Genomic DNA, 14,922 nt, shown 5'->3' with positions numbered 1-14,922 from the left:
TTTCATCATTTGTTACCAAAAGCAAAGGAGACTTCCCAGGAAGAAACCTTCCTGGGTTTGGATCCATCCAGAATTTTCATTAGGACTGTTAATGACTTAGCTTATGAGTAGGTGATTTACAGAGTTGAGGATGGCATGAGGTTGAGGACTGCAAGTATATGGTAGAATTCCAAATTAACTTTTCAAACTGAGGGTTTGAATTAATTGAAGTAAAAAATTTTAAGTAAAATTTGATACCTAGTAGGAGCATCAGCTGAACAAAAACCAACCAAACAAAAAAAACCCAACACTGCTTAGGAGTTCCTGAAGAGTCTGTAAGGGGAAATAATAATTGGTAAAGGTGAGCACTCACTTCCAAAATTTATCTTACTTTCAGTAGAGTTCTGTCCTTAAATCTTTCAAAACCTACTATATTTCACTCTATAAAAAACTGGTGAATAGTCCATAAATTATGAACTATTCTGTGATATATGTTATTTCATATTTTAATTCCTACATATTTTAATTTCAATCTTATAATTGAACTAAGTGCCAAACCCTATGTACAGGCCTTGTGGGCTTATCTTGGAAGTCTAAAGTAATATTTTCAGAGCAACTACTCTATATATGAGAAAAAGGATGAGAGTGAAAAGTTACCTGTGAGAAAAGATAAAACAGAATCACTGTATAGAGTCAAGTAATGCATGTGAGAAAATAAAACCAAACCTGAAAAAATGAAAGATAACTCAGGCAAGAGACACACAAGAGATAAAGAACAAAAAGCTAGATCTCAGCTTTACTGAAGTAATTTAGTCATAAACTTTATGTTTTCTAAAGTTATTCGAAAGCGCAGTTAAACACAAAAGCTCACTTTTGCTCCTCTCTCAATTTAAATCCCTTTCCTGGAGAGCTACTGGTTTTAAGGAAGAGCTGGTCCCTAACTGGGTTCTCACATGGAGATTTAACTGCAAATCACTTCTCAATGCGGTTCCATTGCAAATATAACTATTTACTGTGAATATTCTACCACACTTTAATGAGTCAAATGGGTCACGTATTTATGTTTGTGCTCTCAGATCTAATTGAACTAAATAACATAAGTAATATTAATAATTATAATTATAATTGTAATTATGATTATACAAATGCCATTATGGATATTTAAGGCTGGTATAATCGTTAATCATTTAATCCAGCTTTGCTGTGCACAGTCTCAAGACTGCATTGAGGGTAGATGTCTAAACTAATGCATCTCTGGCCTCTTTCTAAAGACAATTCCTAAAGCAATTGAAATCCCTCATGAAAGGTGTTTTGGTTCAGGAGAAACAGTCATACACTGAGAAAAAATCCCACTCAGGTTTGATGGTAAGATTGTCATATAAAGGTTTGGGAACACCATTCTTGTTCTTAACTGTCAGGGTTTTTAGATTATCCACAGTCCACAAATGATTATTATTTCTTCAAATTGTTTTCCTATTATGAACTACACCATGGTTAGGTTTATAAGTGAGAATTTGTCACCAGAAATTGAGAAACTAAGGGCAAAACATAATCTATTCCTGAGCTATGTGGGATTAAGCAGGAACCTTTTACCTCTGCTTAGAAAGCTTAAAGAAACCATTTTTACAGGTCCTGTAAGTTTTGGGGTTTTTTTTCTTTACCTCAATGTAGATTTTTCTGGGATTTTAATTGGTTTGTTAACATGTGTTCACTCATTAACTGGTTCACTAAGGTTAACTAAAGACTAATGTCTTATTTAAAAATATTCTGTCATTACCCTGCACCCACATATTTCAGCTCAAGAGCAACAGAAGGTGTTTGGCTTCCTGCAGTGTTATTTAAAGACTTATAGAAATAGACATAATTTTAACCTACATCTTTATTCACTACTTTAATGTGGGCTTACAGCCTTTTTTGTAGAATGTAGTGCAATTAAGTAACTCATCCACGTAAAATAAAGATTATTACCAGACTTATTTAGATGTAACAAATCTGACTTTTTCTTGTTTTCTTGAAAATAATAACATGAAAAAATTTTCGTCTTAGTTAAAAAAAAAATCAAGTCCACATGTATATCTGTATATCTAAAAATCTTTATGTCAACAGAAAAATGTCCGTCAAAGAATTATAGGGAAATAGGATTCCCATTAAGCTTATTTTGCTAACTCACTTTTCCACTATTTTTGACTTTTTAATAATACTTTTTCCTTTCCCTTTTTTTTGTTTCAATTTTGTAATGTTGAATTAGAATACCCAGTCTAACACTGTGCTTGTAACCACAGAAAAAACTACAAAATTTTCTAATAGTCTTTTCTCCTTTAATTACTACATAGATAATTATAGTTCTAGATTTAGATCTCTGCATGTAATAATTTTTCATTCCAGTCCCAATAACAATGAGTAATAGAAATTCATGAGGATTAGAATATACAGAGCCTTACAGATAATGAATCAATTTCCAATTTTTGGTTTACTTTGACATAGGCAAACCAAAGGACAAGAGACATTTACATGAAAACAATTAAAAATGCTACATAAGTACAAATTATTTTCTGTGCTGTAAACAATATACATCAAGGAAAAATTACACCAAATTTTTTTGTTAAGTAATCTGCTAAGGGAATCAATAAAGGGTTGTGGAAGGCAGGACACTAAGTTTCATAGCTGCACAAAAAATCCTCTGATAGACACTACAAACAGCAAGTAAAACCACCCAAAAACACAAGGGTGGGACATGCACTGAAAGCAGAGATATGAAAAAACACTTCATTCATATAATTTAGGAATTGCCCATGTTGCTGTATCAACAACATCTGATCTCCAAGGACCAGGATGGGAACTGCTCTGGCTGTGGAGGGGTGGGCAGGAGGTGCTGGGTTCATTATGGACCAGGCACAGGCTCCCTTTCAAAGACATTCTAATTCCAACAGTGCTGCATAAACCCCTGCTGCAAACACCTGGATCTCTCATTCACAATCTCTTCTAATGTGCAATGAAACACAATAAGCCATCTTTTGTGCCCTGGAACAATGCACACTGAAATATGCTGAGCATCCAGGACACGCTCTTTCCTGGGGAGGAGACTGCAGGAATTTTTTTCCTGAAAAAAAGATGGATATTCCTTTTTGCTCCACAATTCATATCTCCTTAGTAAACAGTTTGGAAAACTGACTAGCTGAGCATGAAGGAAAGAGGTTTCACATGTTTCTAAAGCTATAACTTAAACTGAAAAGAGCATTTTTCTAAATAAACAAAGGAAGACATGTGAAAGTAGAACATGACTGGTTTATGCATCAAAATGAATGATAATAGTATCACTGTGCAACAGTTTGTCACTGTTTCAGATGCTGCATTTTTACTTCATTGCTTTGGCATACCCTTTTACGATGTGAGACAAATGTAGGAATTGTTTCCCTGATGGTCAATACTGCACACAGACTCCAAACAACTGCCAGTGACATTTCATAGCCACAGTGTGGAAAGGTGTGATACTGATTCTAGATGGAATATGACTGGAAAATCCTTTACTGGCACTCTTGGCTGGAATTCATACCTCAATAGTAACAATTGATGCCCAATTTTCATTTTTATAGCATAATCACATGTACTGCAGGACATCAGTTACTTGCAACTTATGAAATGATCAGGCTTATGAAATCACACAAGGTTGAAGGGGCGTAGTCTATCACTGGTTTTGTTACCAGTGGGTAACTTCTGTTCTAGAAGTAACGGAAGTTCAATAATTGCAGTAATTTTTCGTTAATGGGGTTTTAGTTAGTCAGTTGGTCAGGGTTTTTTTTTTTGGGACTTTTTTTTTTTTTTAAATTTAGAATTTCCAGGGTCCTGTTAAATCGTCAATCTGTTGAATAAAAGCTAAACAAGTGAGACTCTGAAAGCAGGCTGTGTCTGCTGATTCGCTTGGTTTAGAATCCACAGGAAATTGTGTTTATCTCCTACCTATAAGCCATTACTCCTGATGTCTAAACTATTTGCTGGGAGTACAAGACTAACATGTGTATCTGTCAACAAAATGGGTCACCTCTATACTCCTCTATATTTTCTTTAGTTGGAATCAATAAAGAAGAAATCAGAAGCATCAGATACTGGAGGGCAGGAATGACGAAGTGCTTAACATTTCTCCCTGATGTCTGTATCAGACACATGGCTGCTTTCCAACTATTTTATCAGTTGTCACATTTTACCTGTTTGTGCATCCTCTGGCCCTTCTGATTCTTCTGCCTGCTAAGACTTTTTTGTTCTCTGACACAAGCTTATGAACAAAAATGCTGAAACATATTATAAATTTAATTTCTCATGCTTTGCATTAAATTAATATGCAAAACACACAGCTACAGATTACATCTCCCTCAGTATCACAAATACAGAAATCAGAGTGCAGGAAAAAAACAAACGTAAACAATGCAGTGTTAATCCTATTGAAACTAATGTGTATTGTTTTCATTGACACATAAATGAGGGATGGGCTATAATTACTTCACTTTGAAACTAATAATTATAAATAATTTCTATTTTTCTAATAATTTCAAAGAGATTGCTTTGTGACCTAGAGTGAAAGCAAGCATCATATCACATACAGAGGAGCGAAACATAAATCAGTATTAATGCAAAGTAGACACAGCAGCACCAAATCACAACAACAGTAAAGGAGACAAATTTCCATCCTTTCAGAATGCATCTCCTGAGTACGCCTTGGCTGCAAGGTCATCAGCTCCAGATATAAAACCTGCAAGTGTTACTCATTGGCAGTGATGTCACTACAGATGATTAGCCTGGTAACTGATTATGACACCTAGAAAGGCACAGAGGAAGGTTTCAAATTTTCTAGGTGATTAAAATAGAATATTTATGGGAGCTTGTCAGAAATACAGCAGAAAACTAAAGACATCTATTAAGATGCTTTATAAAATGAGAACAATGGAATGTATACAGATAGTATATTCTGGCTTACTATCAATTTTGTCCTGGGCTTTTCCCATAGGAGAAAACCCACATGGAAGTAACAGGACAGTCCTGCCAGAGAGGCAAGTTCATATTATATCCAAATTCTATATATCAAGCACATGTCAAAATATATATTTTTGAAAAAATACATATTCAGGATCAAAATCTCACAATTCCAAAATATGGACCTGGATTTCAGACCGGTTCAAACATCAGAGGGGTTGAGCTATATGCATTTTGATTTAGAGTCAGCTCAATGAATGCTGGAAACACTCTTAGATGGCCTGGAGAGGTTGTGGATGTCCCATCCTGGCAGTGCTCAAGGCCAGGTTGGATGAGGCTCTGAGCAGCCTGGCCTAGTGAGGTGTCCCTTTCCCTGGCACGGGGATTGCAACCACCCCATTTTAAGGTCCCAAACCATTCTATGATCCAATTACATGCACACACCTCATTTTTTTCTCCAATAAATTAACACATGGACAGCATCCACAGCATCCATCAGAACCACTCAAAAATATTGCTACAATGTTTGTTCATTTGAGACAGAAATAAAGAATCATGGTGTAAGATGTTTTCTTCAAAATCTGTGTCTACACAGGGCTTTGGAGAGCAGAAGAGCATTGCTGGGCTGCCCTGAACTTTAATAAAATATGTGCAAAAATTGTATTTAACTGTTGAATCTTTGTTCCTAATACCTCAATATCAGTCTGAATTGAAAATATACATAACAAACCCTTTCTGTCTCTTAACAATTTCTCACTTTTGATAGAAATTTTCATATGTAAGGGGAAACAATTCCTTTAGCAGATCCATATTGGTACCACTCATCACCAGTTACCAGGAGATCCAAGTAGAAAACACAGAGGGCACCAAGGGAGAGTGTTTAATAGCTTTAAAATTTGTTTAGTCTAGTGGGATTTTTGACACTGAAGCACAGAATTCCCAACTGCTCAGATTTATTGAAAATCCTTACAAGGGTTTAGAACTAAGAACTTACATGACTTTAAATAGTTCAGTTGAAGCCCTGGAAACCTCAGCACGCTGAACCTTCCCCTCATGACTGGAAACATATCGCAGTGCACATCTCATCTGACAGGAAAAGTGGCTAAAATATCTCCAAAAGATGCAGATGTCAAACATTAATCATAACCAATGCACGCTGCTCTGGCCCAGTACCTGCTGGTACTTAATTTCAACAAAATCACAATACTCTCTCAACCTTTTCTATGCACTGTGTAAACATGACAGCAACTTTAAATCTTGTTGACAGTGACTTCCCTACCTGTCAGCAGGCAGGCAGCTGCAGTTCAAACAGTGCTGCACACAAAAGCACCTCTGAATTACCCCCCTGAGCTCAACAATGTACTCTGGGACATGGTTGAATGCAAAGTCAAAAGTGTCCCTGCTTTACAAGCAATTAAACAATTAAAAAGTATGTGTATGAAGCAGGGAGCAAAGGTTAATTAGAAAGGAAAATCAACCAGAATTTGAAACAGGACAGAAAACTTTTTCAGGGATAATTAAATCAAACTTGTAAAACCACAAATATAAGGAAATTCTATCTTCAGCAGTATACCCAGATTATCATAAAAATTAGGGACATGATAGACAGGTAAGTATTTTTATTAGATCATTACACCTACCTGCCTACATACATAAAAGTTGCTATCTAAAACCCCCATTAGAAAGTGAACTGGAATTGAACCATGATTTCCCCTCCCTTTACTAACAAATTGATTTGGGAATTCTGAGTAGAGTCAAAGAGTAGAAATAAACTCATTAGCCATCCTACAAAATTCTGTTGCTTGATTATTTCCTTTAATGTTATATCTTAGATTGTTTCTCTGAGTATGTGTTTCTTTTATTTAGTAACATGCTGCTGATTCAAGTAACTCCAAACAGCAACACACACACTAATGGGTTCAAATATAGAATGACTTGAATGACTTCTGGCTTGTCTGTAGGCAGAACATGATTATCTGATAACAGATTTTAGGAGCAATGTCAGATAAAGAGGATGTGTCTTTTAAGCTGGTCTAAACAACATATTTAAGCTTACATTCTCTGTATATTTTTGTGCTTGGGTTTTTAATATCTATCCATATGAATAACATGAAAGATCAAACTGAAGTTGTAGTAGGACTGTTTGTCTTTAATATCTCAAATCTGCTGTATTTTAAGATATCTATCCCTAGAACAATTTTAGTCACCAAAAGCACCAATGCCTGCAGACTTCTGGTTTACAGAATTTTTGTTATAAATAACTAGTGTATTTCTAATTATTTTCCAGTCCTCTGGAGAGAATTCCTGTACTGTAAATGCAGCCTGACATTACAGTGTGCAGTTTCTTGAACTAAATAAAGAAAACATTACAAATTTGCTCAGTAGAACCTAACTGCTTTCCCTTTCTCATTTACAGTTTATTAAATGAGAATCTGCATAAAACAAATAAATGAAGCAGGGGCATGTCAGGTTCTGGTTTGGAGGACTGCCAGCTGATCAACTCCACCAAGGTTTGATTATCTAACCGAAACATTTTGTTGGTGCTCAGATTTTTCCCTCAAGGATAACCTCTGCCAACTGGAAACAGCTCAATGAACAAAATGCTGTAACTGTTGAGAATTCAGGTAAATGCTCTGTAGCAATCATTGCACCCAACAGGCTCTTATCCCTCTGTATATGCATATTGACACACATATAGGCAGGCTAGTCTGAAAATATATTCCAAATTTTATGTCAGAAACCCACAGAAATAACAGCAGGCCATCAAAAAGAGAGACCATGTTTTTCCACAGACTTTGTGATAAACATTAAAACAATGATTGAACAGAAAATCTCATATCTGGGTAATTTGGAGGGCATATTTTCCAGCTGGAGAGCTTCCTTTGGACCCCAGTAAACAGCTGGAGGGGATGGATAGAATATTTGGTAATACTGTCCATTTGGCCTTTCTTCTGCCTTCATCAAACTTTTAAATGGTTTGCAGTGGAAAGCAGGATTGTAGCATCTTGTATTGATGCCCAGTGCCTGCAATTTGGAGGGATGTCAGACAGAGTGATCTGCCATGCCATGAATGCTAGCAGCTGTAACCCAGGCTTTAATGCCACCCCCAGTTCTTGTTAAGTACGTGTTGCAGCATTGCTGAAGTCTACATTTGTACTGAATTTCAGCCCCTGGGCACTGTTTGTAACCCTCCTCCCAGCTTAGATGGGAAGATGTAAATCCTGCAGCTAACACAGATGCTCAAGAATTTTCTATCCTAACAGGAGCGGCAGATTTGTAGAGGAGTGTAATTTTAAAGCATCAGAATTGGTACTTTCAGAAGTATTTAAATCAGTTCAGGCACTAAGGTATTTCTTCCACTCTGCATTATAAAACATTTCAACCTATTTATTGCTCCTCTTCTCAGCTCAAGGATAGTACTCATGGCATGGGAACACATAATAGTGTGCTTTCCCTTGGGAAAATGTTCTATGAATAATGTTTAAACTTATTTACTTTGCATACTTTTTAATATGTATATATATATATATATCACTAAAGGGAAAATTTAAAAAAGCATGTTTATGGTAGAAGTCTAAATTGAATTGTTCTTCAGCAAGGTACATATACTTTTGCAAACTGTATGTCAAATTTAAAAGTAGAACCCATGTATTTTTATTATTGCAAAACAGTTTATAAAAAAGAAATCTATAACCTTTCAGAGAAAAAACACTTAGTCCTGATTGGTTTTTGAATATATGGATAATGCATGTAGAAAATAATAGAAAAAAATAGTTGGAAGAGACGTCAAGCAGTCCTCTACTCTCAGACTCCTACCACAACAAAGGATTAAAAATATCCAAACTATATTTGGCAGATGGCTGTACATCCTGTTCATAAAATCCCTTGGTGATGGAGATTTCATTGTATTCTATGAAACTTGTGTGAGAGAATATCTCCCACTGTCCTTACTTTGGGAAGGTTTTATTAAGGCTATATATAAATCTCACTTTCTGCAACAGAAGCTCAACTTCCTTGGAGGCTAGGAGAGCTTTTTTGGATTTTTCTTCAGTTTTCTTTCAATCATTTGAAGACCTGCCATACCTCAAGTCCTGTCTTCTCCATTCTTAATACCAACAATAACCTATTTCTTTTTTAGAAGTTACATTTGCTACACTTTGGATCCTTCCTTCTCTGCGTCACTCAATCCTCCCCAATTTGTCCTCACATTTCTTGAAGTTTATGTCAAAAAATAGAAAAAAGACTCCAACAGAGGCTTTATTCACACTGAGTGGAGCAGAATGATTATTTCCTATTTTTGAATACACTCACACTTTCACATCCCAGAATGAGGGCTGCCTGCCTGTTTCCACAATAGAAAAACAAAACTGATTCATGTTCAGTTTATGATTTGCAAAGGGGCATTTCTAAATCATCACGCTTGTGACCCAGATACTGCTATCCAATGGGCCAGTCTCTAACTTTTATACATAAATTTCCTTCCTCAAGAGTAGTACTTTGAACTCTCCTTAATCAACTATAGCTTTTCACATTAGACCAAATTTTAAATTCTTCAAATGTTTTGAATTGCAATTCTGTCCTACAAAGTGCATGGATCCCCTCCCAGCTTGGTGCCATCTGGAAGTGATCCTCTGTGCCATGAAAGCCATCTATAAAAACCACTTTGAATGTCCATGGGATAACAATCCCTTTCCATCTATATCTACCTATCTGATGGCAGAACTGAAACGCCCATGGTGACAGAACATTCCCTAATCTAACAGAACCAAGGTTTTCTCCTTCTGCAGAATTCCAGTTTCATGTTTCTGTACTGATGGCCCGCACTGCCCACTATGCCACAGCTCTACCCACAGTCTGCATCAAGACAAGAGTCACTGTCAGGAATGCCAGTGACTGTGCTGTACCCCAGACATCCCTTAGCTGGGAAGATTTGTTCATGACATTTACTGTGAAGTGGGGGAAGAAATCCTACCATTTTCTCACTTTCTGAAGCACGAAATTAATAAGAAGGGAAATTGTTACAGAGACAACGTCCTGGGGTGTCCGTCTGAAAACTGTTCTAGAAAATCAGTCCCAGTAGCCTGGACTGCTGAAACAGCATGAGGCCTTGAGCAGCTGCCTTTTCTCTGTCACATCATTTGCTGGCTGGCAGCCTGTTTTAAAAATGCAAGAAATGCAGTCAACACCCACTGCTAAAATTTTCAAGCTACTGCCTAAAATAATGCTTTCACAAGGAGACAGTGCTGTAACACCTGCATAAATGGTGTCTGCCCTCCTCAGCTCACTCCCCTACACAGCTTGAAAGGAGCTTGCTCACCTAAACTCTCTGCACTTGAAATCAAGCAAGAAGCTTTCACTTCAAACTGAAAACTAATTTTAAAAAAGGATGGCACAAATTGTACCTTCAGCTACAAGGTAGGGCTTGTAATGCACGGATGTGGCTTTGTTCCAAAGTCTTCTCAATTTCCCTTCAAAAAGAAGGGAGACACTCATGCAACAAGTGTATGACTCAAAGTGAACTGGCAGGTGAAGAATGTGATGTATGAGTGAGCTCAACAGGGAAGTGAGGAAAGACCCATAACAAAGGATAACTTCTTTGTGGGACTCAGATTTCCCTGTTACAACTTGGGTATTCATTCAGGGCTGTAGCCACACTCCTTGTTTTATAGCTCTAAGGAGAGGGAAAGAAAACACAGGGAAAGAAAATCTCTACTTTAGATTTATCATGAAATTACTTAAAAACTTCACTTTCTAGACCAGGATAGAGAATTTCTGTGAGGCTTACTGAAACTAAACTTTTCAAACTGTTGGAAAGAGAAATTCTACTGAGAACTAATTTCCTTTGGCTTAATAGAAACAAATTCATAGTTTTGGAACAGAAGAACATGTGGTGTGGACTCAAATAGCAGCTCACGTGTTTCTGGTGTGACCCCTGACAAGACAGGCCAAGCAAAAGGAATTCAGAGTTCACAATTTGTCTAAAACCTACAGGATCAAGGATTCACCTCCAACAAAAGTCCTTACAGTTTGATGAAGAGCACACAAACTTTTGCATGCACAAAAATGTAAAAGATCAAAGGCATGAGAGACAAAAACTATTTTAAAAAAAAGAGATAGTCTCTAATTATCTATTACAAAACTAGAGTTATGATAAAATTGGCTTTTTCAAAAACATTTTCCTTCATTATTCTGGCTACCAATTTCCTCAACATTAATCTGATTCAGGACAGGAATATGTTGTTTGCAACCTTTGTAATGATCTACTGGCTGCTACCCTTACCTTAGAGTCTCTCTTTCAGAGGTACTCCAAGTAAAGTTTTTGATAAAACTTCATCTGTCTGGGATGGAATCTACCAGCTTGTAGACAACAAAACCAAGTATGCCCTTCTTCAGCCTCCTCTTCTTCACAGGCCATCACCAGGGTATAGGACACTGCCTGAGAGATCCTTCCTGTAGGGCCCCAATGAGTAATGAAATCAAGCCAGTCATGATTCCCACAGGAAGTCACAGAGCATCACCAGGGCTCAGCCTGGAGAAGTTTGCCTGGTTTTGAGATGTCAGATGAAATTTTGAACTGTCTCCTTCCATCCCTCCCATTCACCTTCCCTTGCACCCCAAGAAAACACAACTAACTGCGATCTGCAGTGGTCCATGCCACAACACCTTTGCCATTTGAAACACAAAATTGGGTGAGGCCACTGGTTCTGTGCTGCCTCTGAAAGGATGAATCTGTCTGATGAATGAAACCCCAGTTTTCTGTAGGAAGAACAGCAAAAGTCACAGACACTGCTGCTTCTCCTCTCTTTTCTATTTATGGCACTGACAATATGACATTATCCATTTTGCATAATCAAACAATTTACGCTTGAGTGGCCCCATTGTAGCAAAAAAAAAAGCTAACAAAAAAGGGATCTGGGCTTGTGAAGATAGTGGTTTGTTTAGTAACCTGCTTAGCTGTGCTTCATTTTAAGACACATTAAAGCACCTAGAAAGTGTTGGTTTTCAAAATACAGCTTATTCCCAGAGTGCATTCATAATGCATGGTTTCATTTGGGATTTTATCCCCTGGAGTGGGTTAAGCCAAGAAAGGTAGAGGGACAACTCAGAGGCATGCATTAAGTAGCAAAAATTGCAGCGAAGAGAAACATCTTTATACAGATTACAAAAAAATCTATTGCTCAGGACACAAACAAATCTCTGAAGATAAGGATGATATTATGGTGCTCAAAGAAGAAAAGCTTGACAATAAACCTAACTGGCAAACAGGAAAAACACACTGGTCCTCTCACATAAATTCAGAAGAAAAGATGCTTTTTATGCTTTACAATCACAATGAAGCAAATCAGGACTGGGATGATATTCTAAAAAAGGACTGCCCACTGTTTCTGTCACAAAGCACATGCATTAACCCATGAATCCACAGAGAGCAATGCAAGTGTGTTTCTGATGGTTTTGTATTTACAAAGACACTTTTACCTAGGAATCATTTACACTTGAAAACTATCAGCACCATTAATGTAAGAACTTGGCCAATATGGCAGGGCTGGTTTAATCCATGAGCAAAAACTGGCAAGCCTTGCTACTCCTCCCTTAGTAGGACCAAAAGCAAGAAAAATTGAAAGAAACCAGGTGCCTGACTGAGAGGAAGGAAAGGAAAAAAATCTACTTTTTGTATTAGAGGCACACATCCTTATCCTAAATATGAAAATCTGATACCCATTTGAACATCAAACTGAGATCTCCTGAGTCACTTCTGCCCCAGTTTCTTGCAGATACTACATCACACAAGGCATTGAAAAAGCTTCTGTAAACTTTTGCTAAAACCACATGCTCTGCAACATTTGTTTAGATAGCTAAGTTTTAACTTCTAAGTTACATAACTCCTGCCTCGTGTAATCTTGGGAGTGAGAGATGTTAATTGCAGGGAATGAAATGAGCAATGTAGCTATTTTTAAAATTACTGACCAGGGGCTTGGCTGTGGCACTGAAAATTGCTTGTTGATAAAAGAACTGGATAAATATATTTACAAACACATTATCATGATTTGTGCCTGTACAGAAAACCTGCCTTCTGAAGCAAAAAAAACCCTCTCAACTGTTGAGACTTAAACAAATCAGACCCCTCCTCAAAAATTTACAGTAAGAACATGAAAAGCTAAGAGAAACAAATTAGAAGCTCACGATTAGCTACATATAAGAATGTGCAACCCTTAGCCTATTCAAGCAACACCATCTTCTAGGACAGAAATGTTAGGCAAGAATATCTGCTTTGCAAACATAAGCTGAATCTTTCTAAAATGAACTTGCTATAAACAACATACACCACAGCAGAGTTAGAACATACATAAACACTGCCTCTAAATTCCACGTAGCTCTCACAAGGAGAAAATACATAACCCACTGTAAAGTGAACAACCACATTCCATCTATCCTCACTGACTGCTTTACTCTTATGAAAACTCCATGGCATTTTATAAAGAGTCAAAACATCTCTGGAGTTGTTCCTGGTACAGTTTTGTTAACAGGAGGCAGGACAGAAAGGTGGCAAGCAGGGACAGGAACTGAACTTGTTTGTCAGACCCAGAGCAGATCCTCCTTCCCACTTTGTCGTTTGGTCAGTGCAGAAACGTTTGGCTGCTGCCAAACCCCTGCACATATTGCAAGTCCCTCTTTCCAGACTTGGTGCAGCACGGTTCTGCCAGCTTGAAGCATGATAAAAACCAAACAAAAACCAGGCTCCCTAAAACTGTAAGAACATATAAACCAGTGACTTTTCATCTAGGCTTCTTTTTGTTTCTAAGCATGAAGAGAAAAGCTCTGATTTCTGAGTATAAAAAGAATTCTTGGTTTATTCTAGACCATGTTTTTATGTATAAATGTATTCACATGGCACCAGAACCCTGATGCCTTTTTACAATCATGTCCTGTCATTCAAATCCAAGTAAATTCACCAATAGTGAGAACTGGGAATTTTCAAACACTTCCAAGTTTGCAAGTTTTGATTAAAAACACTGTCCTTCCTGAAGGTAAAGAAGCTTCAGTTGATTCAATTACTACTTAGCTTATCCAAGGGGGAGAAAAAAGAAGGAATGAACAAAACCAAAGTTTATTTTCTCATTTCTAATTATGTAATTTAAAAAGCAAGGTTCAGGGGATGAGATCTAACAGTTCTATAGCTCTGATCTGAGTAGCTCTGTAACTCTGCTATAAAACTCCTGCAAAACACATCAGTTTTAGCATAAATTTGTTAAATTTTATCAAACTTAACTCTACATACACATCTAGACTTGTTTCACAAATAAGAGCACAAAATAATTCTATAATTCCATCTTAATTTCCATTCAAATACCATTAAAAGGGTTATTAAAGATTTCCATGAACAGCAAACATCAGGAAATTAAAATATATATAAAGGCAAAATTGCTTTAAAAGATGAAAACCAAAGTATTTTAGCCTCCTGAGAAGGAAAAAAAACTTCTGTTTTCTGCAAATATCTACTGAACATTTATGTATTGAGAAGTTCTAAGCAATGAGAACCTAAAATTACTTCAGAGAAAGGAAAAATAAAGCAAGCTACCATCAAAGAAAAAGGTCAAGTGAATTATTAAAAACCAAATTCCACACCACTGCTGTAATAAATGACTAGATCTGATGATTTAAAATAATCCACAGTTTAGTACATACTGACTGTTTTTAAGGGACAATTAGTAGACAACTGAACATTCAAAGATTACTAAATACTTCTGTATATGAGGAGAAACAGATATGTGAATGCTGTGACATAATATTTAAACTTTCAGTACCAAAGGCAAGACAATGCCAACCTGAAGATTCAATGCATAATCTAGAAAGTAATTAGGCATAAACTAGAGATTTATAGTCTGCTGTACAATTGAGCAATAGCCATTCTTTTCTTGAAACTCTAAGAACTAAAAAAGCACTGCATTAATTGTCTTATTAGACCAAGAAATTTCAGAG

General features: G+C 36.8%; 1 long non-coding RNA gene across 1 annotated transcript in view; it reads right to left on the bottom strand.

The window, feature by feature from the left end:
• The window catches only part of LOC143694700 (uncharacterized), a 120,174-nt gene that overhangs the window by 22,051 nt on the left and 83,201 nt on the right, over positions 1–14,922 (bottom strand). The window lies entirely within an intron of this gene.

The sequence above is a fragment of the Agelaius phoeniceus genome, chromosome 8 (assembly GCF_051311805.1).
Source record: "Agelaius phoeniceus isolate bAgePho1 chromosome 8, bAgePho1.hap1, whole genome shotgun sequence".
NCBI classification, from domain to species: Eukaryota; Metazoa; Chordata; class Aves; order Passeriformes; family Icteridae; genus Agelaius; species Agelaius phoeniceus.
This window is presented reverse-complemented; position numbering and strand designations above follow the sequence as displayed.